Here is a 9,757-nt window from a genome sequence, read left to right on the forward strand (position 1 = left end):
TCAATTTTAGTGCCGCTTTTAGAGTCGTCACATTGGTTTTGTCGCTGATATTTGACATTCATCATCAATTAAATCCATTTAAAATAATGCTCCTCTAACGACAGCTTGTTAAACAATTCTGGTTTTAAATCATGTATTTACTTTTAAGATACGCCCATTGAATAGTTTGTTTTTGGTGGGTTTTCAATCTTTTGGCTTTGTCAAAAAGGTTCCGTGCTGGTATATGATTTTTGTGTTTTAGCTACGATGTTGACATAAATAGTAGGACTTTAAAAGGTGGAGGAGGTGTCTTTTGCGCCCTCTCTATATTTTTTTTCTGTACAGACACTCCGGTAGGACATCACAATGTGTGTTCCAATTACGTGCATGGAATGCGTGCGTCAAACACTGAAAACTATGTTAACAACATTTTCAATAGATATAAATGTAAACACTGAAAAAAGGTAACTTTAACTGATAATTCTCACACTTAATCTTAATATATCTACACTTATATGAAGTTAATAAGTTGAGTATTTTTTATGCAGATTCTTATTATTCATAGTTACTTTATACCGGTAGGATTGATGAGTGTGAATTTCTTGGTGTATGTATTATTGTCCACAAAGGTATATACTAGTATCTGGATTTAAAACAAAGTTAAGTGCAAATTTTGTTTTTATTTGTTTGTGTCCAGTAAAATGCTTTTCAAACATGTTTTCGTACGAAAGTATTGCTGAAAGCAACTAGATATTTTTTATATACAACACATTTTTAGGACATATCACCTGTAGGGCTGGTAATGAGTACTTGTTACTAGTATATTAATATTTCATTAAATCCCCTTTCCGCTATTTTTTTACAATGCTGTTGACATTCACTGTCATATCTGGGTTATCGCACAGCAGAAACAGCTTGTACACATGCTCGGTTAACCTAGATTAAACTTTGGTTATACTGCTCTTTTAAAACGAGAATACACTTGTGTACATTTTGTAAATATGCGGCAAGCGTTTAAAAAATGCAACAGTTTAGGAAAAAATAGTGTTTATCATTATTTTAAGTAAAGCGCTAAGTGTAGAATAATTTGGCTTACCTAATGATTATAAAAGATACTTTGAAAATTTTATTTCGGCTTATTTTTTTGTCGTCCAGTATTCGATTGTTTAGTCCTCTTATCGGAAAGTCTTTTTATTGCGTGTTTTTGGTTTAACTGCGATTGGTTTTATAAACTGATATATTTGATTCGCGACAAGCCGAAATATGTTCAATAGTAAATAGGACGTAACCGGGAAAATGGGACGTCATAGTATGCCGTATTACCTCTGTAGTTCATCTATCCTTGACTAACCATGATTCGCGGATTTAAGCTATCAACCAAAAATAATATAGTTAAACGAAACAATAACTTAAAAGTAAAGTAAATTTTAGCCCGCACATGCTCAAGAGCCCTAGGCTTAACTACCCTCATTTCTGGCCACCGACTTAAAAGCCCTTTCATCCATTTCATTGAAAGCGGTTTAACCGCCCCCCCCCCCCAGTAAATTTTACTAACCGTTCCCCGTTCCAAGGCTGAACCTAACTGTTCTTAATAAACATACCTAGTGTTTTTGATATAGTATACTATGCACCGTGTTGTTTGTGGAGTTTTGGGCTGTTGTTCCATGTTTCTTTGATTGGGATTTTGTTTTGTTTTTGTGTTCTATGTCTTTGGCGTTTACCCTGTGCCATTAAACGGGGTTTATATTTAAACTTTTGGCTACTGGGTTTGTTTCTGTAGTTTTTCACATAAGAATTATTAGTTTTGTTTCGTTTCCCTAACTGGACAGCATTCTCAGAGGCTACATCAACACACTCCTGCTGGGTGGGTCTATACCCCAGGTCAGCCATTTTCTTAAAATGACTTACTATTTTGGCCTCCTCAAGCTGATCATCATTCACATACTTCATGTCATTTGTTTTAAATCTCTGTCTCTTAGATAACACTGAATATTCTTGGGGCCCTTTCTCCTTTACCATTTTGTATGCATTTGGTGAATATAGTCTATATTTTTTCTCATTGGCTGGCAATGCGCCTAAAACTGGAATGAAAATTCATTAATTTCTGTGCATTAACACTTAGACTATGGGTCATAATAACACGCATTCACATTTTGCTTCTCGTAGTAAAAATTAAGTCACAACAATGCAGGTGCGCTCAAAATTCGCGATAACTCGGTAACAACAAAGATGGCCGCGAAATAATGTTGGTCGCGATAGATAATCAGATAAATTTAATCTGCGACAAGCAAAACTAGGTTTTATAGTAAATATGACATATGCAGAATACGATATGATGGAATGCATAACCATAGGAAGAAAGCAGTCACGAGTGCAGTAATATGTTTAGAAAATCAGGAAACTGTATGTACAGCTCTCAGAGTGGAAAACATTTGATTTTAAAATTGGACCATACCATAATTGGAGTATAAGACCCATTTTTGCTTCTTACTACAAACAATGAGAATAATAATCGAATCGAACTATTCATGTTTGGAAGCCGGTAACAAGGCTTGCCGATATATCGGGTCGGATATTTATCATCCTGCATAAATGTGAGTGATTAATTTTCTTGCATACATTAAACTTTGAATGTTGTAAAAATGACAAACTTTTATACATCTCACCAAATAGCGCGTGCTTAGTTGTGTTCTGACGGTAACTTTACGGCGCGCAGTTGTTTGGACTCGCTGTCAAATAGTTCCGGAATAACGTAATCGTTTTAAGGTTTTAACATGTTCGGGTTTAAGATATTGTTTATTAATATATCTTGTTTTGACTGTGCTTTCTTAAACCCCTAACGTTTAATCACGTATCATTCCCTGTTGATATTATTAATATATCAACATAATACCCTCCTATGAAATTAAAGACCTTCGCATTCTGCTGCACTGTAAGGTTTGAGTAAACATCAACCATCTACTAGTGAGCACCATCTTCCTATCTGAGTTTTCTAATAAGGAATATGAGTTATCATCGACTACCGGTTTATTTTCTCATTAGACAAAATAAGAATTTAGTTGAATCATTGTGGAACCGCAAGAACGAACATTATGTGTAATCGATATCTAATTATAACGCATAAGTAACCTTGACTGAAAATAAACTGATAGCCTTAGTTTAGTTAAATCATTATATATTCTACAACGATTGTAAAGAAAGTTATGATAACTTATACAATGTCACTCGTATGGCACTCGGCACGATGAAGCGCGAGAGTGTGGTCGTGTGTTATGGGGGATTGCCTAAATTGTAAAACATGTTTAAAATGTCATTAAATAAGTGTTAGTCCACACACAAAAGGTAGGAATACATGGTGCTGTACGACGGTATGTGTTCAAGTGGTAGCAGAAGTCATTGAAATTGTTGCACTATTCATATCGTTTATGCTTACAAACCAATTTCCTTTTCACTTCTAAAGTATCCTTTATCCAAACAAAATGGTTAGGTATGGAAAGGAAAACAGCATGTAGCTCAAGTACTAGATCATGAACGTATTGAGTTTGTATTTTATGTAATATTTATGCAAAAAGCTACAGAAACAAGCTCGTAATCCGATTTTCAAACTGTTCTGCTTCTGTCTGTTTGCGGATTTACCTAAAACTCATGTTATTTTTTCAAAAACATAAATTTCTACATTATATACATAAAACCATAAAAATGGTAAAACAATGGTATAATGTGAGGATATCATATATTTGGATAATAAATGCTTTTGAGTATGCTATTCAATAATAAATTTAATCCAACTAACAAAATCATTCAAAGAACGATGATGCTATTAAGATTGTTTGTATCACAGTGGCTTGATGACAAAGGCTCATTAAAGTCACAATAAATAATTTCAACTAGCCAAAATTATATTTTATACATACTTGAACATGTATATCACCAAAATAATACATTGCCATAAACATAAAACGAGATTTGACAAAATTCAAAAATACCCCATACTGTAATATGAAACAAGTAAAGATGTTCGCCCGGCGAAAATGTAAACAAAGACCAATTCTCGTCGAAAATTATAACTTCTTCATAAGCTACAAACAAAATACCTGGCTCATAGATGCATTGGCCCGTTATATACACGTTAAAACCGGTATTCTTGTCGAGAGAAACAGTATACGACGAATTTGCTTCAAAATGCGAATTATCACAAGCGCTAGCCAGACATTGTTCTGTCAAAATGACGTAGTACCCGGTACGCCTTAATCGATTCACGAAAGCGGCCGAAGGACGGGAACCATCGGAAAAGCGTTGAGTGTTCCGGCGGTTCCCGCCCTTCGGCCGCTTTCGCTAATCGATGATGGAGAGCTGGGTACCACGGTACCTACTCAGAAATGAATCAACAATTCATAATAATAATTATTAGTGTTAACAATTCGATCGCATTAAAATTGTTTTCTTTTTCTCCTATTTTAACACCAATAGAAAAATAATGACCATTCTATTAAAAAATGGCTAATATAATTATTCTCACCAAAATAGTATTCCTACTATTCTTCTTAATTCATAATATCTGAATTTCATCGGTTGAAATTTCCTCATTTGCGTCAGTTTAGAGCAGAATTCGCGGACAAGGTTTACTTTTGTTGTTACCTATAAAGGTTTATATTTGTGAGACTGATTATACAGATGTCAAGATAAATAATCAACTCACCTCCTGTTTTTGTCAGAAGGTTAAAAGAGCAAACCACGAAACATAAAGAATAATGTAGAGGATTTTCTTAGGAAGACAGGATTTAAATGGTTAAAGTTATCACGATATTCAATAAATGGGCTGACTGTTACTGTTTTGTCAGAAATGGAGCCTGCAATGAACTCATGTAAACTCAAGTAAAGAACGGTCGAGATTTTAAATGGGAGAACATGCCAAGGTTAATGAATATTTAACTTGCTAATTAAAATGCGGTGTACCTTTTCTGCACTAAAGGTATGTACGCTGTAAACTGCTTGACGATAATTACTTAAACTTCCTGATTGTATGATCTATGTGTGCACTGATCTCCTTTGTAGTAGCATACACAAAAGGCTTCGAAGCAAGTTCTGCTCGTGACGTAGTTAAAGTGTGTATGATAATACTATCCACTTCTATGTCCTAAGTAATAGAAAATAAAATATTAACATCATTTCAAATGGATGAATATGAATAAGAGACATATAAATATATAATGAATTTAAAGGCGCACGATAGATACAATGACATTTTTAAATTTAATGCAATAACCAGTTTATATAGTTTTACTTCAATGAGTTTAATAACACATATGATGTGTTCAATTCAATTTAATTCAATTCAGTTTATTCAAGTTATTAAAGGCCATATGCACAAAACACACGAATTTACATAATAACATTGAATTGAAATTGCAAAATAAGTTATTAACCTTTATCATGTTTAACAGATGGCATAAATAGATTGTTAGTTTAATATTGCATAATCATTTTCAGTAGGACTCTAAGAGTTGAAATCATTTTGAATATTACCAGATGAAAGCCAATTAGAAGTATATTTTCTACAAAAAATATCGAATTCAGGACATTGAAATTATGGATGACATTCACAATCGATAAATGTCAAAATTTGATTCAGACACTAAATGCAAAGTCTCTCAAAATTGGGTATTTACAAAGTTCCGTGTTTAGTTTATGGTTTGAACAGTTAAATCTAGCAAAAGCAATCTTATATTTAAATGGATTTTTCAGTTGTAGGTACCTTTTTGGTAACGATTATACTGGTGACACCTTGAAAAATTGCGAACATCTTTAAGCTAGTTTTGGACGAAACACTCAATTAATCATTGCCTATACTTCCTATGCAATGTAAATGCAATTTTACTTGTAATCCAAATGTATCCATAATCGTATGAGAATACAAAGATTTATTGTTGGATGCCCAACAATTTCGCCCGGTGTCATCTTGCAATTTTAACATTTTGTAGCAGTGTTTAGGTTATCTATGATTAGATATAGTTAATTACTCGCACCATTATTAATTGCAATTATCAAAGGTAAGTAACACACCGAAGAAGACGTCCACATTTGCCCAGAGTTATACCTGTATTTGTAGTTCTTTTTACATACAGATATCTCTTGCATAAAATGTTTTTGATTTGTGTACAGATAAAAAAATAGATTGCCGATTGTTTTAAAGGGACTGTACACCAGATTGGCACAAAAAAGTTTTTTCCTGTAACGAATCTCATGACAATTATTTGATAGAATGAGTTACGCTTTGATTTCATAATTGTAAAAAAAGTACCAAAATGTAAAAAAAAAAATGTGTCGGAGACCGGGTTGGAACCCGTGTCGCCAAAATTGCAGTCCAGCGTTGTATCCACTGAGCTACGACGGCTAACTCTAATTGTGTGACATAATTAAGCTATACACCTAAGTCGGTAATATCACGTGATAACACCGACTAGCCAATCACGCATAAGGAATAAATTCTTCTAGGTAGACATACCCAGTAATCTTTTTTAATGGAAAAATACGAAATAACTGCTAAACTTAAATAAATTGTAAATTATGTGGTACTTCAGTTAGTAAGTTTCAACGCATTGTACACATTAATACCAAGTTTATGACAGTTTTCGACAGTTTTCTTTATTTCTTGCAAATTGATCGTCTGGTGCACAGTTGCTTTAATGTGGAATTTGTGAACACGTAGCTATTAATTCAAAGAACCTATTTATAAAGGCTAATATTTTTACCTGTGTATATGTATGTTTTTGCAACAAGCTATAGTATGCACCTTTATTTTTATCATATAACCTGACTGTGGACAAAACTAACAACCAAAAACCATTACTCACAATAAAGAGTTGGCATATTAAGTCATCTTTGAGGAAATAAATAGAAACGCGCGTACGTGCATGTCTTTCATCAATAAATCGAGCATATTTTTAAAATCTAAAATTTTCGTGTTGATCGGGTATCAGCCTCAGTAATGTATGGTAAATATAGTAAATGTATATTATGCGAAAGAAAACTTTATTTTAAACAGTGAAATCTGACAAAAATTCCCGAGATTCGATAGCATTTGCAATTTAACAAAAAAATATTTTGCTGAGATTAATGCGCATGCGTATTCATAAAAGGTTTAAACTCGCAGATGGCTTAGATGATCAAAGGTGTCATTATTTGTGTCACTATAATAAATAATTTCCTTAAACAATAAAATATAACAAAAAAGTAATAGTTATAAAAAAAATTAAGTCAAAATTATTGTCTGTGTAAAATCCTTGGTGCCTTCCAACGTTTTCAATATAAAATGTATTTTTAGAGACATGAAAGTACATTAGAGCACTTTCCAATTTGTTTTTAGTCGAAATCCTTAACAGCATGCAATTGAATCTACATTGGGGTCTTGCTGCAAAAGGAGTGCAAAAGGAGTTTTTATTTCTGCTTTCTCTAGCTCCAATCAATATATTTTCATGTCAAAAATCAGCGAAGGAAATCTGAGGAACGTCGAAATATTCGGAAGCACCCTCTAGGGTCCACGGCCGCTGATTTCCTATTGCCCATAAACAATTTAGTCTATTATCGAAAACAATTCAAGTCGAAGAATACATCTGCCGATATCATTCTGAATAGGAGGTAGAGAGCCTGGAGCAATGTTAAAGAATGTCTTTAATAAATCTCGCATGATATAATAGGTACATACATGTTCCAAAGTTATGGAAGCAATCGTCATTATAATAATTTAACGAATAAGAATATCACTGAGACAGCAATGCTGATCAATCAATTGTCTAATTTTGATTTCTTGGTTAACCGTATGTGACTTAAGTACTTGTAAAGTATTCAGCTGGTATGCTCTAATTTTTTTGCTCTTGCAAGTTCACTTTATCAGTTCTTAATCTTTAAAAGCATGCTGGTGACTAAAGTAAACTCATACCCTTCTCCGATTTTCCATTTTTGCAACATACTAACCTGTAACCAATATTCATCAAGTGCACAAAAAACTCTTCATATTTGATTCCAAGTGCCTTGAGATCAATGTTCGGACCGAGCTTCTTTTGTGATAACTCAAACGAAGTTCGTTCTTCTTGCGGAAAAGAAACACAAATATGCAAGTTTGTCAATAATCGATCCTTAAGTGTTAACATTGGATTTAAAAAAATGTAAACTGCTGCATAGTTACTGAATTATTCCTTAAATGGTGGCTTGCCAGAGATGTTTTAACCCGCCGAAACTGTGCATAAATTAGCATTTGTTTTATGCAAAAAACAATTGTTTGAACAAACGTTTTTATTGGGCTTGCTTGAAGATTAGCGGTCTGTCGTAAATACACCCCGATCCCTTTTTGGTACGCGGTATCTAATGGCACTTGTATGAGTTTAAGAGCTATATGCGGTGCGCTGAGAAACTCAATTATGTGTCGCCTTAAAATAACATGTAACACTACAAACACAAATCAGGCACCAAAGTCGTTATTTTATTTCCATACCCAAATAACATTTTATTCTCTAAGTTGCCATGTTAATTTCCTGTATAGATGGTATCATTGTTATTTAAATATAAAATAAAATCTCCATTACCATCTTATCAGTCTTTATTTTGCTTAATGGGAATTAGAATAAAAAAATATCCCGAGAAACGTTCCATAGAGACTTATACGTGAGTTTATTGGCTATTGAATAAGTATTGGTAATTGCTTCATCTAAGGTACGAACATGGCCTTTCAGTAATATCTAGAGGTACAATTATTTAGTTGTTTTAATGCGCTGACAATTTAGCAAGTGTACATTCTGGTTTTATTAATCGCTCCCAGCATTTTAATAGCTATTTCGAGTTGTGCCTTGACAATTCAGAGTTGATATAAAAAAACATTAGCCTTGCTATCAAAATTGTCTTTGTCAAAGGTTCAAAAGCTTAGGGAAAACTATCCATCACTATCAACAATATAGAGGTAAAAGTAACTTTCAATTGTCGTCAGAGCAATGTTATTGTTTCTTCCATATTAAGCAAGTTCTAGGAAAGTCAGATAGTTTTGTAACGCCACTATCGTACTTGCATGCGGTATTTTGTTCTTTCAAATAACTGAGAAATGCTAGATGCATACCAGTTGCGTTTTTCTCGATGCTGTCGACCAAAAAGGTGTTTCAGAGGTACTGTGAATCAATTAACGGACGATCGCGCTTATTATCGATTGAGGTTACCATTGCGTTTTATGAAAATACATGGCTGCAGTTTGACTGACAAAACTCCCGAGGTAGCGCTTGGACCTTGAACACGACCAGGCGACTTTTGCCACAGCTGCCGGTACAATTAATAAAATGATGCCCTAAACTCGTTACTGTCTAATTCTGCGCTAGATGACTTCAGTGTGTCAGTAAGGATTTACTTGCAATCACTGAATATATATATATATATATATATATATATATATATATATATATATATATATATATATATATATATATATATATATATATATATATATCCAACTGATATGGAAAATAAATTATTAATTATTATAAAATAAATTATTTATGCTACATAAACTTACCGATATGGACAAATTAAAAATAAAATGTGCATTTTCTATAAATGAATTCTTTAAAGCATTACGGTGTGTATTGTATAAAGCCCTGTTATATATAGTTTTTGTGGCATCAATTCAGTATTTAGACCAATGATAAAGATTTCAAACATGCCATTCAAACATCATTTTTTTTATATTTTTATATTTGCTCGTAGCATGAGTTACATCCGTGATTTTTGGGGAATTTTC

This window comes from Mya arenaria, chromosome 13 (genome assembly GCF_026914265.1).
Source record: "Mya arenaria isolate MELC-2E11 chromosome 13, ASM2691426v1".
Lineage (NCBI taxonomy): Eukaryota > Metazoa > Mollusca > Bivalvia > Myida > Myidae > Mya > Mya arenaria.